At 39.5% G+C, this 25,113-nt stretch overlaps 1 pseudogene; it reads right to left on the bottom strand.

Annotated features, from left to right (window-relative positions):
• Positions 1–2,051: 2,051 nt before the first annotated feature.
• LOC118797770 lies at positions 2,052–6,260 on the bottom strand (annotated as a pseudogene).
• Between the last annotated feature and the right edge of the window lie 18,853 nt (positions 6,261–25,113).

The following is a 25,113-nucleotide window of genomic DNA, read 5'->3' as shown; positions in this document are numbered from 1 at the left end:
ATATGCATGCACAACTCTTAGCAGCGTAAAAGCCTACATATAATGATATATTAGATGTTTCTGAAGTTATATATTTTTAAGTATTTTTATTTTAATTGGTTGCTATAGCACAGGCCTGTCCCCTGGGCCCCGATGAAGACCGCGAGAGCCGGCATGCAGGCAGGGGAGAGAACAGCGAGTGAGTGGGGGAGGGCAGCAAAATCCTGACCACCACTGAGGGATGCAAGTGACGAGTGACGATGGAGGGACAAGGAGCAGCAGCAGACTGAGCCCAGGGTAGCACATGGTGTGCTACTGTTATATTTTATATTTAAATAGGCCACATCCTGCATTTTTCTTGTATTTCATTTTTTCCTATGGTTCACTTACGACGGTTGTGTGGATTTATGTACCAAAAACAGTCAGAACTCATTCTTATATTACAAATTCCAACTTCTTTCTATCACTTACAATTAAACGGGCTGCTCTTGTCACTTTTAAGACTGATATATATGAGTGATTGACTGCCCAGTCCCTCATTCTAAAAGCAGTCCAAGCTGAAACACTCCTTAAAACTTCAGCATGAATGGGCATTGCTGGTAACACTTTCTATGAATGTCACCTTTGTAAGCATCTCTAAACACATTCATAGCATGTTATAATGCATTCATAAGGCATTATAAACATGGCTATAAATATTTATAAAAATGCATTATACGTTATAGCCATGTTTATTATGCATTATGAATTGTTAACATAATACATTAGAAGTACTGATCATAACAAATTATAAGAGCTCATAAGTTGTATTTGTCCGCTCTAAGTAAAGTGAAGCGTACTGTACTAAAGCCTCCTCCAGTGTTAAGAGTGAGGCTTCATGCTGAAGTATTTACTGAAGGATTTACTGAAACACTAAAACTTACACAGTAAAGCACATTACAGGCTTCAAATGTCAGAGTTTAAACTAGTGCTGCCATCAGTGTTTTACCCAATGTGGGAAAGGTAATGTACACCACCGTTAGCTTGGTATTTGTCTTTACTTTGCAGTCTCCAAGCTGGGACTGACTTCTTTGGCACTGACATTATAACATGTTATCAACACTACTTATGATGCATTATATTAACAATTCATAATATATATTAAACACGGCTATAACGTTTAGTCCAGTATAATTAATTTTTATAAATGTTTATAATCATGTTTATAATGCTGTATGAAGGCATTACAACGTGTTATAAATGTGTTTATAGATGCTTACAAATGTGACATTTATAGAAAGTGTTACCGCATTGCTAAATGGCTAAATCAGTGGATGTGTGTAAAGGCACTGATTTTCATGATCTTACAAAAGCAGTGAATTCAAAACGGGCTGTTTTTGCATTTCAGTTTCATATATGGGCTGGAGAGTTTACAGTACATTTTCGAAGCAATAAGAATGTTTAAATACTACAACTCTTTTATTTCAAAAAAGTAAAGAAAATCCAATTTCACATGAACCAGACGTGTAACGAGGCAGAATAACTCAGACGCTCGCAGACAGAGTCAAAAAACAGAAAAATCACAATAGTCAGAATAAAACTGCTCAGTAGCTCTTGAAACAAGTAGCAATACCTCACACTGGACTAGACTAAAAGCCTGGGCTTTATACTGAGCTAATCATAAGAGAACAGGTGTAACAATTTAGTATTCAGGCAACAGAGAACGGTGATTGGAGCGGGATGGAGGGCTGAGAATCATGTGATCCCCCTGGGGATTCTGGGCAATGGAGTCTCTAGAGGCCACTGAGCCCAAGGGATGTGTGACAAGATGCTTTTTTATCCACCTATTTTAAACAATGTCTAGTTAGTGTTATATTTTGTTGTGCATTCAGTGATTATAACAACAGTTTATATGCTAATGATTTAATGCACTTTATCACCAACAAGCAAGCTTCCTTTATCAGATGAGTACAGAGATATATGCTAATTTAGGTCATCACCAGCAGGCAGGTTTCCCATGCCAGATGAATACAGAATGATTGTAAAATGTTTCTCCACTTCATCATTTCATTCTGTTTTGTTGTTGTTGTTTTTTAATATTTTCTGTATTTTAAACCTTTAGATCCCATCCATGTTTGAGAAGAGCAAGATAAATTTTCATTGTGATTTTCATTTACTGATGGTATGACCTTGGCTGGTAAAATTTTCAGTGGGAGTTCACTGAGTGTAGAGAAATATGGGTACATTTTCTCTTGTGAGTGTGAATAGGCCTGTAATTGTGTGTTGGACTCAAAGTTGGTGAATATCACCTGCCCTCCATCCCAGTCCACCTGTACCCTGACTCTCTGCACCCTCTCAGTTCCATAATACCCTGTGTTGAATGAGAATTTTCCGTCTTTTCGACTTATGGTCCAGAACCCATCCTGAGGGCTCACTGTGATCTCATCTTTTCTTTTGATTGACTCTTTCACCACCCCTATGGTCCAGTTGTCACTTTCCCCAATGTCCACTACCCAGCTGTGGGTTCCAGAGCTGAAGCCCTCAGATCCCAGGATGACGGGGTGCATCATGAACCTCTCTGGGTTGTTTGGAAGGTTCTGTTTCGTATCCCTGCAGTTCACTTTGATCAAGTCCACTGACAGGTGAAGACTGCTGTGGGCAGTGTTTGGCTCCAGAATCACTGGGTCTTATAAAAAAAGAAACAGTATGCACTTACTCACAGTGTTGTTGTTTCACAAACTATTTTTTAGCTGATTTACACCCATGTAGAACATTTTTGTGGGAAAGTACATTTGTCTGGACTACATTGAGTTCATGAGAGCCCATCTACTCACAGTAAGGACAGATGTCCTTCATCTTCTCCCAAACTCTGTATCTCAGGTTCCCTAGGTGTTTGGCCACATCAATCAGAGCTCCTGAATCCAGCTCTGGATCCGGCACTGTGTACTCAGCACTGACATGATCACATACAAACACAACCAAAATAATACAGCCATATGAAAATGTTTGGTAACACTTTATTTTGAGTGGAGTGGAAATGATTAATAAACGCTTTACAGAGTATCAGTAACACATCAGTGAAGTAGCAGTACTGCAGCATCTGAATACATTAAGGTAAATATCTTAAAGATGCACTGTTGATTATATATCACTTCCATTATACCAAACCTGACCTTACCCAGCCTCACCCAAAACTGAACCTTAACCTTAACCTCAACCCAAAACCTAATCCTAACCTTCACCCTGGCCTTAGTCCTAACCCTAATGGGTTGGCAGGGCTGCTACTGCAGACCATTCAGTTTCTGTACTCTCGGAGTGAGAGCTGTGTGCGTATACACGCCATTAAGTCAAACTCATTCAGTGTGAGGGTTGGACTCCTTCGACAAGGTTGTGCCTTGTCTCCACTCCTGTTTGTGATATTTATGGACAGGGTGTCAAGGCGTAGCCGAAGCATCTGATTAAGATGCCCCCTGGCTGCCTCCCAGGTTTACCAGGCACAGCCTACTGGGATGAGACCCCGTGGTCGTCCTAGAAATTATAGGGAGGGATTATATCCCCAACTTGGTCTGGGAGTAGCTCAGCATTCCCCAGAATGGGCTGGAAGAAGTTGCAGTGGTCAGTGTCATCTGGGATTCTCTGCTCTCCCAACTGCTACCACAGCCCTAGCTGAATTAAGCGGTTTTAATATGATGTTGATGATGTAAAAAAAATCTTAATGATTTATTCTTTTAGATCTTTCAATAAAATTTTAGCAAAAGTCTAACCTTTGAGTTATAATGATTGAAAAAAACCTAAATCTTATCATGAAATAATTTTTTTTTCAAAATCTATGTGTACCACCATTGTTGGAACCCCTAGAAAATCTCAAGAGTCAAATCTAACTGAAGTATATTTCCATTCATATGTTTTAAGTGGACTTTAGGAACTCTTAAATGGTCAGCCATGTTTTCCGGAACACTACAAGAAAGACCATAGAAAATAGAAATGATGTACATCATTTTGATGTACATCAAGAAAGCCTTTGCTATTAAGGAAAAACTCAAGGTCCTACATTTTACCAGACATTACTGGAACATTCAGTGGGACCGTGTTTAGTGATCAGATGAGACCAAAATGGAGATTTTTGGCAACAAACAGAGGAGAGTTTAGCTTGGACACAAAGACAGCCATGAAGAAATGACCTCATCCTCGCTGTCAAGGTCTTGCCATGGCCACCCTAGTCCCCTGAACCCCATAGAAAGCCTCTGCGATGAGCTTAAGAGGACAGTCCACAGTGTGGACCTCAGAATCTAAAGGATCTGGAGAGATTCTGCATGGAGGAACAGTTTCAGATCCTTTGCCATGTGTTCTCCAGTCTCATTAAGTGTTATAGGAGAGACTCAGAGCCGTTATCTTTGCAAAGTGAGGGTGCACAAAGCATTAAATGAAGGGGTGCTAAAAATTGTGAAATTTGAGAGATGAGAGCAAAACATTCATTTCATGATAAGATTTAGTTTATTTTTCAATGTTGTACTTGTTAATATTTTGAATAAAAGATCACAAGGATCAGCAATAAAGAACTTTTTCACACACGTTTTACCAAGGGTGCCAATATTTGTGGAGTGCAGTGTAGACAGAAATTATGCAGAAAAATGGCATATATGTGTCATAAGTATGCTTTCTGTAGAAGAAAAAAAAAACATAATTTGACATGGGGCAAAAAGTATACACAAAAAGTATTCTGAATATATTGTAATGTTTACCTCTCTTCTGCATCTTTAAGGTTCTATAAAGGAAAATGATCAATAACATCAGGAGGACTGTTAAGTGTAACATTTTGAATATCATGGCTGATATAAAAAATAATCTCCAAATTAATACAGAATGGAAACAACAAAACATTCTTCAAATAAATGTCCACTAATGTAAAAAGGCTTTAATCTAATGGTTGATTCATTGTAAAGGACAGCTGTGGCTGCTAAACAAAAAATAATACTAACAGGCATTTTAAAATACATAATTATTAGTTAAAAGTTTCCCTAATATAAAAAAAAAACAACTCTTACTTTTAAGAAGAGACTGTCATCCACGTTCATATGGTCCTCAATTAGTTTGACTCTTTTGGAAAGAGAAGCTAAGATCTCATCCATCTGTTCTATTTGCTCCTTCATCTTCTGACTCTTTCTCTCCATTTCTTTCTTCAGTGCAGAGATCTCGGCCTCCTCTTCCTCATGGAGGAACTTGTGAAGCTTCTCAAACTCCTTCTTAATCTGCATTTGAGTGTGGAGGAACTGAGACTGAAAAAAGCAGCAGAGTTTGTTCAGTGATTGGTTATTTCCTGGAATGGTGTGAAGGCAATATTGGGGTGTATTTAGCAAAGCAACAGACTTAAAACTTAAAAGAGCACCAGAAATTGTCCAATCAATGATTTGAAAATAAGGGAATAAAAATAAAGTATTTTGCCCACTCTGAATGCATTTTTAAATCCCAAACCTGGATCTCCTGAGACACAGAGAGACAGGTGAGCTTTTCTGAAGAAAACGCTGCATGGTATGCTTGTAGCTCTTGAAGAGGGCCTCTGAGCTCCTCCTGCACATTTAGGAGAGAAAAACAAGGCCACTGATCACATAGTGAAAGATTATGACTCATTTACAGCTACAATAAGGAACTCACTAATGTTCCTGTCATTCTCCGAAGTCATAAACCAGTTAATACGTCACATATGTAGTAAACTGCACATGCTGAAAGTTGTCTGTTTCTAAAACTGTATTCAGAATTTACTAAGAGAGAACAAGACTCTCATTATCTCTGCTACATTTTCAGGCTCACAAAGCCCTTCTACTTCTTACCCTGCGCTCACTGGCGGCTTTGCCGATGGAGCAGAAGTTGTGGTTGTTGTGCTGTTGGGTCACACACTCGGCACACACCAGCTGCTCGTCGTGCAGGCAGAACAGCTGCATGTTCAGCGAGTGCTGAGGACAGAGCAGACCTCGTTCTTCTTCTGAAACCCTGCGACTCTTCTCCTCAATAAAGGAGTCACAGGCGCTCTTCAGCGCTCGGTTGACTGGTGGGTTCTCGATGGAAGATCTCTTCTTGCAGACTGGGACACTCTTTAGTTCCCCGCTCAGCCCAGCTGGTCTCCAGGCAGGACTTGCAGAAACTGTGAGTGCAAAGTAGCATTAAAGGCGTTTTATAAATGTTTTGGCACAACACACACTTGAGGTCCTCCTCCAGTGAAGAGTGAGACGACGCCATCACTGCTTTGCTGCTATGTTCATTTCTGGACTGTAGAAGCTACTTCCTTGAGACAGTCTCTGACTTGTTCAGATATAAAGCTGAAATAATTCTTGTTCCTGTTCAAAGTCCAGGGAGTGTGGAACCACTTTATGGCTACAACTTTAGTTCAGTTATATTTACACTACACCCCTATTCGAGATATGGAAAACAAATAATAATAATAAACCCAAACAACAGGAGTGCTATTTTTTTTTTGGTGACTCTATAGATCCAGACAGTATTATATATTCATAATTAAGGCTGGTGGGATGAGTTCCCTTCATCCTTTTCAAGGTTTTCTTTCTTAAAGAAAAACAAAATGCTTTATTGACATCATACAGGTAACAATACTGAAAATAAAATTAGGCCCTCTCATAACACGGAACAAAATCTGTTTTAATAGGCAACAGACTTAACTAACGTTGTTTTTCCCCTATACAATTATTTCATAGTTTAATGAGGAAAAGAAAAAAATATCCACATTGCCACACCAGAGCTCTGTAGTTACGCTCTATGGCCAAAAATATGTGGACACCTCCTAAATATTGATTAAACGTGTTTCTGCCACACCTTTTGCTAACAGGTGTCTAGGGTCAAGAACACACCCATGCAATCTCCATAGAAAACCACTAGCAGTACAATGGGTCTTAATATAGAACCCATTTACTTTAAATATTTGCCCAACCATGTAGTAGTAGACAACACAAACACACATGCCAGGGGTGTCAAAGAACTGAGAAGTCAAGTTGTTGTAAGGACAACATTTAACCAGTTTAGTACATTAGATGTAACAGTAACAGATGAGAAACAAGAGGACATCTTCACAATCGCAATAAGTTTCTGTGCAGGTTTTGCAGTTTTATACAAAAAAAAACATGCACTCCAACTAACACACGGTACAAACATGTAAGGCACTGCAGCACTAAGTCAATCTATTCCAGGGTTAAACTCTGGTTTAAGAATAAAAACTGATACTTACACTTGGTATTCTGTACTCTGAACTATGAACTTAGCAGGTAAAATCTTCACTGGGTTGAATCTTTCCTTTCTTTTGACAGACTCTTTTGCTACACCTATGATCCAGTATGTACTCTCTTTAACCTTCACTACCCAGCTGTGTGTTCCAAAGTCAAACCCTTCAAAGCCCAGGATGACTAGATGAACAGTAAACCTCCCTGGGTTGTTTGGAAGATCCTGCAATGGGTGTATAGTTTCATTTAGCCCTGTTGCCACAGGTGTATAAAATCAGGCACTTAGCCATGCAGTCTGCCTTTACACACATTGGAGAAAGAATGGATCGCTCTAAAGAGCTCACTGAATTTGACCATGGTACTGTAATAGGATGCCACTGTTGCAACAAGCCAGTTAATTGGATATCAGTTATTAGTTGGTACATTTACTGATACTTTCTCAGGAACATGATGGAAACAGGACTGTAAAATATAACTATGTACATAGTATTTACATGACATCTGTTTGTTTTCTTGTTCTTGTAGTATGCAGAACATAACAATGTACAGTGTTCATCACTGTACGTAATGTTATAAATCAGATGTATGTTAATAAACAATGGTAAAGAGCAAGTGGTGTCTAAGGATTATGGCAAAAATGGAAATGCACTGTACTGTATGAGCTAACTAGTCAAACAAGACATTCAATACGGAAAATATCCACATAACATACACAAATAAAACAAACGATGAAACTACTAAATCCAAAAAGCGGACAGCAGAGCTCAGTAAGAGGTTTAAAACAGAATCTAATGAGCGAACATGCACAAAAGTACAGCTCCCATCTGATATTCTCAGTGACAACGTTGCAGCAAACATACATACATACATCATCTAAACCGCTTATCCTTCTGGGTCGCAGTGGTGGAGCCTATCCCAGCTGTCATTGGCGGAAGGCAGGATACACCCTGGACAGGTCGCCAGTCCATCGCAGGACAGACAGACATACACAGTCACACACTCACACCTAGGGGCAATTTCAGCATGTCCAATCAGACTGACTGCATGTTTTTGGACTGTGGGAGGAAACCGGAGTACCCGGAGGAAACCCACGCAGACACGGGGAGAACAGGCAAACTCCACACAGAAATGACCCTGGTCACCCGGCCGGGAATTGAACCCAGGCCATTCTTGCTGTGAGGCAACAGTGCCACCCACTGCGCCACCGTGCTGCCCTTGCAGCAAACAGACACCTGAAAACCTGGAAGATGTAGACTGAGGTTCTGGATTAAACTGCCTTGGACTGTATTCCGTAATTCAGTGATGCCAGCTGATCCTGTGCAATCCAGTACTACACTCCACAAGTTCCAGGTTTCCTGTATCTTGTTGCTGTGGAGAACTGTTTACGATGCATCACTGGCCTGTTAGCCACTGCAGCTGGACTTGTTACTCTCCATGTGTTTCTCTGCTGTGCTGTTTGCTCTGCCCTTTTGGATTCTTCACTGTTTTGTAGATATTTATATACAGTAAGTCTGTCTTTCTGGGTTTGACTGTGGCTGTAGAGGTGTGTGTGTGTTTGTGTGTGAGTGTGTTTGTTTGGTAATCAGGCACATGGATATGTTTTTGTGTCTTTTCCAGTTTTACATTTCCAGTTTTAACTTAATCCTGTGTTGTTTTTGCTTTAGTCATCCTTACTTCACGTTAAAACATAGACACTACCTACCATACCTAGCTGTGCTTTAACTTATCTTAGATCCATGACATCATGTATGGTTATGAACACTGTGTACGGTTATGAACATTATGTATGATTATGTGAATATTATGTATGATTATGAACACTGTATGTGGTTATTCCCTGAATAAGACAAGAAAACATTAAAAGTACTATGGAATGAGTTCTTGTACAGGAATAAAGGTACTTACTCTATCTTACTAAGTACTTCACTGTCATATAGAAATGCTGAATCAATAAAAGCTCAAACCTGGTATTGCTCTGATTAGTTACTTTGAACATGCATATTGACTTACTTGGTAATTGAGCATCAGATGCTACTTGTAATTATGTGTAAGTGCAGCTGTATGTACATGGTATTTTTTAATGTAAATTACTATGTACCAGAAAATTACTGGTAAGTACCACATATTTATCTACTGAAGGCTAGTTACTAGCCATACATGCCTACCAAACTGCATTTTCCCTACCGGTTCACAAATATGTTTCCTTATTCATCATTATTAAAATCTGAAGTAAACTCTGCTGTGTATTTTGCTTTCATAAAATGCATGTGATTCTGCAGTCTGTGTGGATTTCCTGCTCAGTGCTGCATGACATTGAGCATGAGTCCACCACATGCCCCCAAAAACCACCACCACCCCTCCCCCTCACAAAACCACTTTCACTCAGCCAGCCACAGTTCTGCACATAGATGCCTCTGATTGACAGGACAGTGATAAACGGTGGTGCAGTGTCACATATCACAAACATTAAACGTCCTGATCAGTGACTGATGTTGAAATCAGCAGACCAGTCTCCTTTTCAATGAGGTTAGTATTTCATGCTCTATGTGAGCAAACTGGACCATTTTCTGTCTCATTAAAGTAAGCTGGCTAAGCTAAAAGGCTCCGGTACTATTCAGAGGCTTTGAACTTAAATCCTTGCTGAAAGAATCAACATTCAATGTGTAACATCTAAAGCAAAGAATATGGTACTTAAATGTCCGTTGCAAACTTCAAATATCTGCAGTTCATCCAGAGAGCTGCTATAAATGTCAAAACCCAGCACAGTTAGCACAATGCTAATGCATACTTATGACTAGGAAATTAGCATTATTTTATTATCATTATTATTTTAGTGTGCAAGCAAAAGCTACTTTTAAAGAGTTTTACATGGTCTCTGTATTTAACAATGCTGTGTAACAACATGCTTGGCTAGCACATGCTCTTTGGCAGGTCCCTCACACATATGTGAGATCATAATCAAAAACCACCCCACAAAGTGCAGTCTGATGTATCTGAATTGCTTCACATTTTGCTATAGCTTCTCTGTTCTGTGGTAGTTGCTTGGTTTCAAAAAGGCTTTGCCAACTTATTTGTAAGTGGCACAATTGCAAAAATAACCACATTATGTCACCCATTTGAGACAGAAAATACAGTATGGAGACAATATTTAATATAGCATCCAGCTTGGTGAGGAACGACGTTGGTGCTCATGAGAGAGAGGCCAGCGAAAATGGAACCGTTAAAGTCTTGCACTGTGGGAGCGGTCTGGTGAGCAGTGGAGCATTTGGTGAGCACTGAGAGAGAGAGAGAAAGACCACTGCGCCGTGTGCCACCGTGAACGTGGGCTGGTGGGTAGACAGATACTAGCAGGGAAAGTTCAGTGGTGGCTGCAAACAGTGGGTCAAATGTAGCATTGATGACAGATGGCTCTTTGCGCTTGACACCACAAGCTCACCAATATCTCTGCTGTGACCAGCGTGCTCGTGCCTCAAGATCTATCTAGGGCAAATCACACAGCTGGAAGGCAACCATTGTCCATCTCAGGTCACTCGCCAGCAGCAAAGGCAGAGCACCAGCATTCATGATCAGCATTTGGGACAGGCCTGGGTCAAGTGCTGGAGGAGCCATGGCCTCGGCAGAAGACTGGGAGTGCTCTCTGCCGAGGAGCGAGCACCCCACCATGTTTGTTCTGATGGTCTTTTATGCATTGGGCATAGTGTGGTTTACCATACTGATGTGATCGTTCACCTCTTCCTTTGTGAAGGCGCCTTTGGTCACTGATACTGATAGGAGGAGCTGTGAAGTTAAACACTCAGACCTTCCTGACAGGAAATGACAGTCAGTCCCACAAAGACAAGTGCATTTACTGAATTAAAGTTTATGCGCACATCCCAGAGACAATTCGATCAGGATGAAGACCCTCCTTATCTTCACCCTCTACTTGATCTCAGGTGAGATGTTCTACCTTACTTTACTGTAACAGTACTTTTAGAGTTTAGGTTACAGGTTCTTGTAGAGTGTATAAGGTTCAGATTTTATTAGAAGCACTTTGGAATATCACCTGCTCACATTATTGTGGTTTAGAACTCTATGAATGAGAAAAACTGGAAGAATTTATCAGAAAGATGAGCAAGAACCTTCAGTTTGATTGGCAGTTCCAGTGTTCTGCTTTGTTGCGATTGGCTGTTCAAGAAGTAGCATCATAATGTACTGCAAATTCCAAGGATGTGGAAATATGTTTGTACTTGGCGTCACAATGGCTTACTAGAGTACAGATACCTAGAGATTTTGCATGTGACATAAGCTGCCATGATATGTTTATGACATGGTTATGTCAATGTTATGTAGCAGTAGGAGAAGATGTCTAAAGGCCAGATAAGAATACACAAATGACTAAAACACAAGGCAGGAGGCAGAAATCTGAGATTCATAAAGGTAGAAAAATCTGTGAGAAATTGTTTCTGTAAGAATAAAAACCTGATTGCATCAGACAAACTTCTCACCCACCGAGCTCCTTTTTAACCCTGCGATTAGGGTGTGGTTCACTACCATACAGTGTTGGTGCAATGACATACAGAAGGCTGGGCCTGAATGCATACTTGATTTTGTATCCATGTTACTGGAAGATTGGGATGCTGTGTAAAATGTAAATAAATATAAATAAAAACAGAATGCAATGATTTTCAAATCTCATAGACCCATATTTGATTCACAGTAGAACATAGAACACATATCAGATGTTGAAAGTGAGACATTTTACCGTTTCATGAAAAACATTAACTCATTTAGAACTTGACGGCAGCAACGCATCTCAAAAAAAGTTGGGACAGGGCCGTGTCTACCACTGTGTAGTATCTTCATCTGTTAAGCCATGCTGTTGTGATGATGCAGTATGTGGTTTATTGTCTTGTTGAAATATGCAAGGCCTTCCCTAAAAGAGACGCTGTCTGGATGAGAGCACATGTTCTTCTAAAATTTCTATATACTGTTCAGCATTGATAACAAGCTGGATGGTCCCTCTCCTCTTGAGTCCGCAGGACATGGCTTGATTTCACAGCTTCAGAGAATAAAGACTCAAATCTGAAGGAAGAAATTTCTGTTTGTTGTGTTTGGATCTGTTATGTACGTTAGGTTCCACTACCTCATTAGAACCAGAGGCTAACATTAGCTTTGCAAACAGACTAAATTCATTTGCAACAGGAACATGGGTTCTGTACACAGAGAGGACAGTTAGAGGATAAAGACTCAAAACTGAGTGAGTGAAATAAAGTGATGGTGTTGGTGTGACAGAAAGACAAAATCCTGTCTGTTCTGTGGTGTGTTGAGCCAGGTTGAGCTAAGTTATTTGCCTGCTAAGCTAGCACTAGCCTCATCAGCCCACTGTGCTGCGAATGTTGTTCAGTTTATTGTTTAATGTTTGGTGGGTGATGAATTGAAAACCTCTTAAGTTTAATATCTGATTATTGATGTCACAGTGTGAGTTTAATTTTGTGGGTGTGCTTCATTTCATCTATTCTATCTGTTGCAACATAAAGGGCTGTTTTCCCCATTTACCAAAGGTAAAAAGCACTGGATGCCTGGTGGTGAAGTTAAGGGGTGGAATTTGACAACTAGGAATATTTATAAATATTCATATGTCTTCACACTCTTAGTGGTGTGTTAAGGTTAAGATGCTCTTATGCCATTTTAGTAGACAGTTTGACAATTTAGTTATGCTATAATGTCTTAATCATTGATAGTTCATGTACCCTTAGTGTAAAGCGTTACTAACATAAAGCTGATTGTTACCTATCAATGAAAACGAGACTTTTAAGCTAGCTAACATGTTGATGTGGTTTGTTTGGGATAAATTAAACTCATCATTGTTGTGCAGTATTTTAAACTTTTGCTTTTTTTTTTTGGTCAGAGATTTTTGATTTGCATTTTGTGAATAATTGTTGATCTGTGTCACAGCTTAGAGTACACTATATTTCCAAAAGTATTTACTCACCCATCCAAATCATTGAATTCAGGTGTTCCAATCACTTCCATGGCCGCAGGTGTATAAAACCAAGCACCTAGACATGCAGACTGCTTCTACAAACATTAGTGAAAGAATGGGTCGCTCTCAGGAGCTCAGTGAATTCCAGCATGGTACCGTGATAGGATGCCACCTGTGCAACAAGTCCAGTCGTGAAATTTCCTCACTACTAAATATTCCACAGTCAACTGTCAGTGGTATTATAACAAAGTGGAAGTGATTGGGAACAACAGCAACTCAGCCACAAAGTGGTATTGTGCCAACTGTAAAGTTTGGTGGAGGGGGGATTATGGTGTGGGTTGTTTTTCAGGAGTTGGGCTCGGCCCCTTAGTTCCAGTGAAAGGAACTCTTAATTTCATGCTCCCAACTTTGTGGGAACAGTTTGGGGATGGCCCCTTCCTGTTCCAACATGACTGCGCACCAGTGCACAAAGCAAGGTCCATAAAGACATGGATGAGCGAGTTTAGTGTGGAAGAACTTGACCGGCCTGCACAGAGTCCTGACCTCAACCCGATAGAACACCTTTGGGATGAATTAGAGCGGAGACTGTGAGCCAGGCCTTCTCGTCCAACACCAGTGTCTGACCTCACAAATGCGCTTCTGGAAGAATGGTCAAACATTTCCATAAACATTCCTAAACCTTGTGGAAAGCCTTCCCAGAAGAGTTGAAGCTGTTATAGCTGCAAAGGGTGGGCCGACATCATATTAAACCCTATGGATTAAAAATGGGATGGCACTCAAGTTCATATGCGTGTGAAGGCAGATGAGCGAATACTTTTGGCAATATAGTGTGGATTATGGTCCTGCCCCATTTACTACAGTTGTAATTAAGTTCTGGTTGTAAATAATGTACACCTCAATGTCACAAGGTTTGCTTGCTGAGCCATGATGAGCAGTGAACATTTAACACATAGTGTCAGTCTGCAGCATCTGCAGCATCCTGTATTACCCAGTAATAATATTTCTCCCTTCTTTAGGCCTCCTCCTGGTGTCCCCTGTAAAGGCTAAGCCATGTGGTCCTGGATTCCTGATAGAAGGAAAGGAGTGTAAAGGTAACACATCTTACTACTGACTGAAATAAAATAAAATGAAATTGGTAGCACTTTATTTTGATGATCAACTGTAGATGATTCGAACATGCTTTGTTTGCCTTTCACCAACATTCAACTAAATTTCTATAAAATGCAACAGAAATTGAAGTTGAGTGTGAAAGATCCTATTAAATCTAACTCTAACCCTAAACCTAACACTAAACCTCACCAGAAAGTTTGTTAACAATGTAAGTATCTGTAGATCATCCATAGGGGACCATAATGTGGCTGTTTCTCATGTTTAATCTGATCGTCTTCATTAATTTCTCAGTGCAGTTGATGTATTAATTTGATATATAAATAGCGTGATGCAGCAAAGCTAAAATTCATAATTTCTGCATTGATTCTGTCACACTTTTAAATAAATACTGCAGTGTTTTTTCAACAGAATCTATCTGCTGCATCTGTGGTGTATGGTTGATTACCAATGGCAATAATTTTGATATGTTAAACTGTAAAGAGCAGAAAACCTCTTAATTCAAAGCACTCATGTAATAAAAGCCCAAGGGCAGTTCCTGAATAAAGTAAAAAAAAACAGAACTGTATTTTTCACCGTGTTGCAACCAGCGACACTGAATAAAACACACGCACAGCTTTGGTGAGACTCTCAGCTACTCTCATTCATGTACTTTTACAGTGTAATGGCTGTAGTTACAAATATATACTCTATAATCTCTGCTCACATATTTCAAATGTTTACTCAATAGTTCAGCAACTTCCCAATACAGGGTGCTACAAGATAAAAATCTGTTTAACTTTTTCCATTGATCTTTTTGATTCCTATCGATACTAGCATTCAAAATTTTGGAATCACGAGTTTAAACGTTTAGGATCCCTGTTTTCAATTAAAATAGAAAATATGTTTCAGATAAATGAATGAAATGATTGTATTATGATGCCACTTCTCTGCACCTTCACACATTTCAACTAATCAGTACAAACCTATTAAAAATAAAGATATAATAAAAATATATCCATAATTCCTCTTATTTCAAAAGTGATCAAATTTAGAGGTACTTACCATGATTTATATTTAAAAAATGACAGTATATTACTTATAATTTATTAGAATACCAGAAAACTTAAAATACTGAATAAAACATCCTCTCTCTCTCTCTCTCTCTCTCCATCTCTTTCAGATGAGAACGAGTGCAATGACACTCACAATCCATGTGGAGATCATTCAATCTGTCACAACACATACGGCAGCTACTACTGCACCTGTCAGCCAGGATTTGAGTCCAGAACCTCCAACTTTACCGGCCACAATGACCAGTGTCAAGGTGAGAGTGAGACACCTAAGAACACTCTAGAGCACACTGGACTGCAAACACAATATTGTTATAAATAATGTGTAATTAGGCATGTTAATCCTGGTTCTCCCGCACCTGTAAAGACCTAAACCTGTGTTAACAAATGCAACCTGAACTGCTTCTTCTCCTTCTCTCTCCTGTCCTCCACTCCTCAGACAAAAATGAGTGTGTACTGAATGACCCCTGTCCCAAGGACTCATTTTGTAAGAACTCTATCGGCTCGTACACATGTGAATGTAAACCTGGCTTCCAGAACTCCACAGAAACTGCCACCTGTAAAGGTGAGATCTTGTGCAAAGTTAGGATCGGGTTATATATATTTCCTTATATCATTGTGTGCACAGAAAAACACATCTTAAAGATCTTAAAACTAAGATACAGAATGTAAAGCTAAATGTAAATGGAATTAATCACACACTTAAAGCAGCACTATATATTATTCTTTGTTAAAACTGAAAGAAATAGCTTTAGTGAGCATGGAGAGAAAAAACCACTGAAACATGATGAACGTGTGCCGCTATGAGTTGCCCTGTAAAGCCTGAAGTAATCGTTTAAAAGTCAGAGGCATCAGGAGTTTTTCAGACAACATCATACATCTTTACGTATTAACATCACACTCACAGACTCAAAAGGAATGTCCGGCTTGATGTTTAGGCCCCAAATGATCTCAAAATCAACATTATACTGATGAAAAGTTTCAAGTTTATCAAGTTTCAAGCTTCAAAGCTTATTTGTCATTTGCACATCATGTCAGGACATTTACATATATACACAAACTCATTTCCCAAAAAGTTGGGATGCTGTGCAGAATGTAAATGAAAATGAAATGCAATGATGTGCAAATCATGTAAACCACATTTTTTAAAGGAAAATACTACAAAGTCAACATATCAAATGCTGAAACTGAGAAAATTTATTGTTTTTTGAAAAATATATGCCCATTTTGAATTTGATGCCAACAACACATTACAAAAAAGTTGTGAAAGTTGTGTTTACCACTGTGTTTCATTACCTCTTCTTTTAACTACACTCTGTAAGTGTTTGGGAACTGAGGAGACACTGCTGTAGTTTTGAAAGTGAAATGTTTTCCTGTTCTTGTTTGATAAAGGATTTCAGCTGCTCATCAGTTCAGGGGCTCATTTGTCATATTTTTCATTTCATAATGTACCAAATGTTATCAGTGGTGACAGGTCTGGACTGCAGCCAGGTCAGTTTAGCACCCGGACTCTTTTAATATGGGGCAATGTTGTTGTAATACATGCAGAATGTGGTTTGACATTGTCTTGCTGAAATAATCAAGGCCTTCCCTGAAAAAGACGTCGCCTGGATGGCAGCATATGTTGCCAAAACATGTATATATCGTTCAGCATTAATGGTGCCTTCACAGATTTGCACTAATGCTCCCCTACACCATCATGAATACTGGCTTTTGAACTGTGCACTGGTATCAAGCTGAGTGGTCTTTAGCCCGGAGGACACAGTGATTTCCAAAAAGAATTTCAAAATGTTGATTCGTCTGACCACAGGACACTGTTCCACTTCCCCTCAGTTCATTTTAAATGAGCTCAGACCCAGAGAAGGTGGCAGCATTTCTGGATCCTGTTTATATACAGTTTCTTCTTTGTGTTTTAGAGTTTTAACTTGCATTTGTGGATACAGCGCCGAACTGTTTTCACAGACAGGGTTTTTCAGAAGTGTTTCTGAGCTCATGCAGTGAATTCCACTACAGAATCATGTCTGTTTTTACTGCAGTGCCACCTGAGGGCCCAAAGATCATGGCCAGCCAATACTGTTTTTGGCCTTGTCCCTTACATACAGAGATTTCTCCAGATTCTCTGAATCTTTTAATGATTTTATGTAATGTAGAAGATAAAAAAGAAAAGTTCTTTGCTATTTTATGTTGAAAAACATTATTCATTAATTGTTATACTATTTGATAAAGCAATCATTCACAGAGTGGTGAACCCCTCCTCATCTTTACTTCAGAATCAAAATTAAAAAATTAAAAAATTAAATTATTTTTTTTTCCTTCCTCCACAGTGATGTAAAAGACTCATCACAAGTTAACGCAAACATTTGATTGTAGTTGTTACTGCCAAGGGTGGCACAACCAGTTATTAGCTGTTACTTTTTCACATGGGTGATATAGGTTTTGAATGAATCTTTATCTTCAATAAATGAAGGGATCATTTGTAAGCTGCATTTTTAACTCATGTTGTCTTTCTTATATTAAAATTAGTTGGACAATCTGAAACATTTAAATTTGACAAATTAGCAAAAAAACAAACACTAAATTGAATGTGGGTCAAACACTTGTTCACAGCATTGTAAATCTGACAGTCACCTAAGGACAATGCAAGATAAAGAGACTGAACAGACACAGGGGAACAAATACACCAGGACTGAACTTGACACACTAACCTTAATAAGAGGCAGAGGTGAGACACATGAGACAGAAGGGACTAGAGAGAAGACAGACAACCAAAACTAAAGCACATGAGGCCTGAGATAAGAGACAGTAAACAAATAGGTAAACAGACAGAGGCACAGACAAGAGAGAGCAGAATGTGAATCTGATTACTGTTTCTGACCAAGTTTCCTTCATGTCTACAGTTTATTTACACTTGGATAAACATTCCCTGCATTCTGAAAGCCAAAGAAAACACACTATGTAGCAACTCAGTGTAGTTCAATAAATTTGCATGTAGCAAACATTACATCTACTCCTTGAACATTTTCATGAGCTTCTAAGTATTCATTTTTATTCATTTTATTTTTTTATTCTTATTTAAAGGTGTTCCTTCAAATTCTCCTGTCATCATCACTGTGTGTGTCTGTTTGACTGCGCTGCTGATTGTGGTGCTGGTTCTCTAAAACCGAGATGCAGCAAGATAGAAGGTATTACACACACACACACAGGTATAGTTATATGTTACATCTGGTCCAATTGTTCACAAGATGCAAAATTATCCATTGGTGCTGTAGCGGTTTTTGTTAATTTTATAGTATTTCTATAGATGTTTCTCTTTTACCACAAGCTACACTAAAAGAGTGAGTTTGTTTCCACTGCATCCTGACTAGAATATAGATTTTTATTAAGCTGAATGTTACATGTAAACTATGTGTCTCAGTGCTGATTTTTGTTGTTTTTTCAGGCTGATGATGATTGTGAAAATAATCCAACTGGAAATGAGAACATTAGCATGGGCCCAGTCTACCAAAGTCTAAACCCCAATACCAACCAATCAGATTCAGTCTACTAAAGCCTAAACTCCAACACCAAGCAATCCGATTCAGCCTACCAGAGTCTAAACCGCCCCAACACCAACCAATCAGATTCAGTCTTTCAAAACCTAAATCAGATTCAGTCTTTCAAAGCCTAAACCACAACACCAATCAATCAGATTCTGTTTACCAAAGCTTAAACCCTAATACCAACCAATCTAGGGCCTAAGCTCCAACATCAACTAATCAGATTCAGTCTATTAGAACCTAAACCCCAATACCAACCAATCAGATTCAGTTAGCAAAGCCTAAACCCACACACCAACTAATCAGATTCAGTCTATTAGAGCCTAAACCCCAAAATTGACCAATCAGATTCAGTCTATTACAGCCTAAAGCCCAATACCAGCCAATCAGATTCAGTCTACCAAAGCCTAAACCACAATACCAACTGAAAGAAAATTCCATGGATTTTCTTAAAAGGAGATTCTTTTTTGTACAAAGCTGTTCTAGAGCACACCAAGCAAATTACATTAATCATCATACGTCTGCGTGTCAGGACAGAACATCTTGACCTGCAGGTACATTTTTTGGCAGCAACATCTTTTTCAGCTGACATTTCCTGTTTCTTTCACACTTCATCTGCATATTGTTCTTAGGAAACTTGTTTAACCTCTGTACTGACCAACCGCCAGCCATGTCTGCTTATAAGTGTATAAAAAGGCCATTCTGCTCCAAAATAAATGAGTGTGTGTGAACATCGATGCGCCTGTGTCTCTTGTTCTAGTGCACTCCCGGAGCTCTGACGGAGAAAAACCAGACAGAGAGAGGTCAAGGTAGGATCAGAAAAGGGGACAGATAAGCGAAATTCTTACACCAACCAATCAGATTCAGTCTACTAGAGCCTAAACCCCATCACCAACCAATCAGATTCAGTCTACTAGAGCCTAAACCTCAACACCAATCAATCAGATTCAGCCTAACAGACCCTAAACCCCAACACCAACCAATCAGATTCAGTGTACTACAGGCCAACCCTCTGAAAGAATGTATTTATTAAATGTAAATGACCACATACAACCCTATTTCCAAAAAAGTCAGGACACTGTGCAAAATGTAAATAAAAACAATATGCAATGATGTGCAAATCAATTAAACCCTATTTTTCTTTGGAAATAGTACAAAGACAACAAATGAAATGTTGAAACGGAGAAATTGTATTGCTGATTGAAAAATATTTGCCCATTCTATATTCTAAACACCGCTCTGTGAAAGACTGCACGAGCAAATAGTGCAACATTTCAAGAATAACATTTCTCAACATAAAATAGCAAAGAACTTTTGCTTTTCATCACCTATGGTACATAATAACATTAAAAGATTCAGAGAATCTGGAGAAATCTCGGTACACAAGGGACAAGTCCAAAAGCCAGTATTTGCTGGCTGTGATCTTTGGGCCCTCAGACAGCACTGCATTAAAAACAGACATGATTCTGTAGTGGAAATCACTGCATGGTCTCAGAAACACTTCTGAAAAGCACTGTCTGTGAAAACAGTTCATCGATATCCACAAATGCAAGTTAACACTCTAAAATGCAAAGAAGAAACCATATATAAACAGGACCCAGAAATGCTGCCACCTTCTCTGAGCCTGAGCTCATTTAAAATGGACTGAGGTGAAATGGAAAAGTGTCCTGTGGTCCAACGAATCAACATTTAAAATTCTTTTTGGAAATCATGAACACTGTGTCCTCCAGGCTAAAGACCACTCAGCTTGTTCTCAGTGCACAGTTCAAAAGCCAGTATTCATGATGGTATAGGGGGGCATTAGTGCACATGGTGTGGGTGACTGGCACATCTGTGAAGGCACCATTAATGCTGAATGATATATACATGTTTTGGCAACATATGCTGCCATCCAGACTACGTTTTTTTCAGGGAAGGCCTTGATTATTTCAGCAAGACAATGTCAAACCATATTCTGCATGTATTACAACAGCTTTGCTCTTTATTAAAAGAGTCCAGGTGCTAAACTGACCTGGCTGCAGTCCAGACCATCACCACTGAAAAGATTTGGCACATTATGAAATGAAAAATACAGCAAATGAGACCCAGAACTGTTGAGCAGCCATTGGCATCAAATTCATAATGGGCATATATTTTTCAAAAAAATAATCAATCAATAAATCAATAAAATTTCTGAGTTTCAACATTTGATTTGTTGTCTTTGTACTATTCTCAATTAAATATAAGGTTTAAATTATTTGCACATCATCGCATTTTGTTTTTATTTACATTTTGCACAGCGTCCCAACTTTTTTGGAAATGGGGTTGCAAATTTTAGTTTGCCGTATTTATCCTTATATGCTGAGGTTTATCTATTTGGTTTAACTACTATATCTTGGTTTCATTTATTTTTTCTTGTTGCTGTTTTTAACTAAATCTTAATTTTTCTCTTTTTTCAATTATCATGTTTGATTTTACTGTTAATTTGTTCATGTAGTTTAATTTAAGTTTAAACTGATTAAATTCCATTTTAATTTCTTTTCAATTGCTTTGTCGTGAAGAGACAGATAAAGAGAGAGATACAGAGAGAGAAAGAAAGCTTCTAGTTTCAGTTTTTTATGTATTTATTTATTTTATGATTATTGTACATGAAAACAGATCATTGAATGTAGATATGAAAATCAGCTGAATGGCAAATTCACGTACAACCTTAACTAAAGCAAAATGACTAAAATTAGCTGAAGCATGCAACACCAGTGTAACTGCAGTGAACAACTTTGTGTGTTTTATGATGAATATCTACCTTAGTAATATTTCTGGGCCAACATGCTAAAGATGCCCTTTTGCCTGCAGCTGTCATATTCCAAGAACAATAAAATGAATGATATTATGTATATGCTTGGGGGGCACATCTTACCTTGGGGGTTTCTTTCTCCAGGTTATGCTATTTATGAATACTTTTATGTTCGCTCATTTAAATTTTGAAATAACTGTTTGATTATTTTCCAGCACTTTTCTTTCAACAACACAGTAATTGTTATTGTCACATGGTGATTATAACTATTCACATACCAATCATTTGATCATTCACCAAGCTTCCTTTACCAGATAAACACTACAATTCACACATATTTTTCATTTTCACCATTAACTTGACTTTGAAGTGGCAGGATAAGTATTCAACGAGCTGCCCATGAAATCTTGACTGGTAGAATTTTCAGTGGGAGTTCACTGAGTGTAGAAAAATATGGGTATATTTTCTCTTGTGAGTGTAAATAGGCCTGTAATTGTGAATTGGTGAATATCACCTGCCCCCTGTCACAGTCCACCTGTACCCTGACTCTCTGCACCCTCTCAGCTCCACAATACCTTGTGTTGAATGAGAATTTTCCATCTTCTCAACTGATCTCATCTTTTCTTTTGATGGACTCTTTCACCACCCCTATGGTCCAGTTGTCACTTTCCCCAACGTCCACTACCCAGTTGTGGTTCCAGAGCTGAAGCCCTCAGAGCCCAGGATGACTGGGTGCATCATGAACCTCTCTTGGTTGTTTGGAAGGTTCTGTTTCGTATCCCTGCAGTTCACTTTGATCAAGTCCACTGACAGGTGAAGACTGCTGTGGGCAGTGTTTGGTTCCAGAATAAAAATTTTGCCTAAGTATAACAATACTCTTAAAAAAGATGGTTCTTTAAGGGTTCTTTAGTAAAGACAATGGTTGTACATAGAACCATGTACACTTGGTACTTAAATTGTTCTTCAAACTGTGAAATGATTTGTCAGATTGATGGAGAATGTGTTGTATGTGGCTGTGGCGTGCGCCCTGCCGAAAAGCGGGTCCTGAACCTCGAGTGGCGATGAACCCGGGGAGGACGGCGGGGAGAGACCCGCGAGTGAGTGGGGGATGGCGTGCAAAGCCCGAGCTCTGCTGAGGGACACAAGTGACACACGTGACAGTGGGAGGAGGACCACGGTCCCAGCCACGAGAGACACGAGGGCAAGGAGAAAGTCTCCGCCGAGCTGCAAGCTGGGAGTGGTGACGAGGAGGTGGAGCAGCGTGCTCTCATTCCCTCTCGGCTCAGGTGCTCATGCTGCCCTTAATGAGAGCCAGCTGATACTGATCTGGCTGGCAGCGTCAGCGCCTTTAAAAAGAGCTAAGAGGGAACAGAGAGAGAGAGAGAGGGACGAGCAGCAGCAACAGAGACTGAGCAAAAAGCTGAAAAGCTTAAGTTATGAAGGACTGAAAAGTCTAGATTAAGCCACTGAAAAGTGGCCAGAAGAGCTTTGATTATTTGGTTTTATTTGCTTTGTGTTTATTTGGTGTGTGAATAAAATACGGCTGCTGAAATCATGAATCCTGCCTCCAGCATCCTCCTTGAGCCCAGGGTAGCACATGCCATACTACATCGTCCCACAGTGGGGAAATTTCACCTCTGCATTTTAACACATCCATGCAGTGAAACACCACATACACACTAGTGAATGCACACACACTAGGGGGCAATGAGCACACTTGCCCGGAGCAAAAGACAGCCCTATCCAGAGCGCCCGGGGAGCAGTTGGGGGTTAGGTGTCTTGCTCAAGGGCACTTCAGTCACATACTGTCAGCTCAGGGGATCAAACCAGCGACCTTCCGGTCACAAGCCTGGTTTCCTAACCTCTTTGATTTTATCTAGATTTAGGCTTAATACTTGTTGGCCAACCCACCCATAGACTTGTAAGGAAGAGGAGATTAGGGAGACTGTTAGAAGTAAAGGTACATGATGGATGACACACAGATGTATAACACGTAAAATTTGTTCATTCATTTTTTAAAAAACTATGTCTATAGTTCCACAGGACGAAAAAATAAGGCTAAAGTGGCTAAAGATGCACATCTGGTGTATTTTGCTTGTGTATTATCAACAAGACTGGTGGACGAGCCTAAATTGACAGTTTAAGGGTTCTGTGCAAAGGTAACTGCAGTGCAGCTGATTATATACTACACTTGATTTACTGATGTTGAAGCACTAATGCCAAGTGGATTTACATGGATCAAAATGCAAGGATTCCATGGATTAAACCCAGACACAACTTTGTGGCTGAAAGTCTCTCATGTTGTCGAGAGACTTCCTTTGACAATGACAGCTGGATCCGGCACTGTGTACTCAGCACTGAAATGATCACACAAACACAACACTTTTACATTTTTACTAATACATTTTAAACCAAAATAATACAGCCATATGAAAACGTTTGGTAACACTTTATTTTGAGTGGAGTATAAATGATTAATAAACTCTTAACAGACTTTTAGTAACATGTCAGTGAAGTAGCAGCACTGAAGCATCTGAATACACTGAGGTAAATATCTCGAAGATGCAATGTTGATTATACACCGATCGTTATGACCTACATTATGCTCATTGTCCATTTGATCAGCTCCACTTACTATATAGGTGCACTTTGTAGTTCTACAATTACAGACTGTAGTCCATCTGTTTCTCTGATACTTTGTTAGCCCCCTTTTACCCTGTTCTTCAATGCACCTATATAGTAAGTGGAGCTGATAAAATGGACAATGAGTGTAGAAACAAGGAAGTGATCATAATGTATATGCAGTTAGTGAGTCTGAGGTAGATAATAAATGAGATGCAGGTACACATGGGATAGAATATTGATATAGAAATCTTCCAGATTGTACAAGATACAAGATATGGATACAAGATGTACAAGATGTCAATCTATATGTGTAAGTATAGATTTGCTGGAAGGTGCAGAAGATCAAAGTGAGTGAGTCTGTTGATGTGGATGAGGTGTAGATTGTCCATGGAGATCATCATGATGATGACTTAGAGGTACAGTGACAAGCTCATAGACTGATACACCAGCACTATTGGCTATTCAGCAGCCTGATGACCCGGGGGAAGAAACTGTCTCGGAACTGGCTGGTTCTGGACTTTATGCTTCTGCACCTCCTCCCTCTCAGCAGCTGTGAGAACAGACAGTGGCTTGGGTGGGTGGAGTCCTTTAGAATCCTCCTGGTCTTCCTCAGGCGGTGGCTGGTGTATAAATCCAGGAGGTTTGGGAGCTGGACCCTGCTGATGTGTCGGGCTGTCCGCACCACTCTCTGCAGAGCTTTCTCGATGGCAGTGCACTTTCTCTTGTTTCCAGAAGTCCACTGTGAGCTCCTTGGTCTTGTCGACGTTGAGAGAAAGGTTGTTCACCTGGGACCATCGTGTCAAGAACCTGACCTCCTCTCTGTAGGCCTCCTTGTTGTCATTAGAGATCAGGCCCACAATCGTGGTGTCATCTG

The sequence above is a fragment of the Colossoma macropomum genome, unplaced genomic scaffold (genome assembly GCF_904425465.1).
Source record: "Colossoma macropomum unplaced genomic scaffold, Colossoma_macropomum, whole genome shotgun sequence".
In the NCBI taxonomy this organism is placed as follows: Eukaryota; Metazoa; Chordata; class Actinopteri; order Characiformes; family Serrasalmidae; genus Colossoma; species Colossoma macropomum.
Note: the sequence above shows the minus strand (reverse complement) of the source record. Positions and strands in the feature narration are given on the sequence as shown.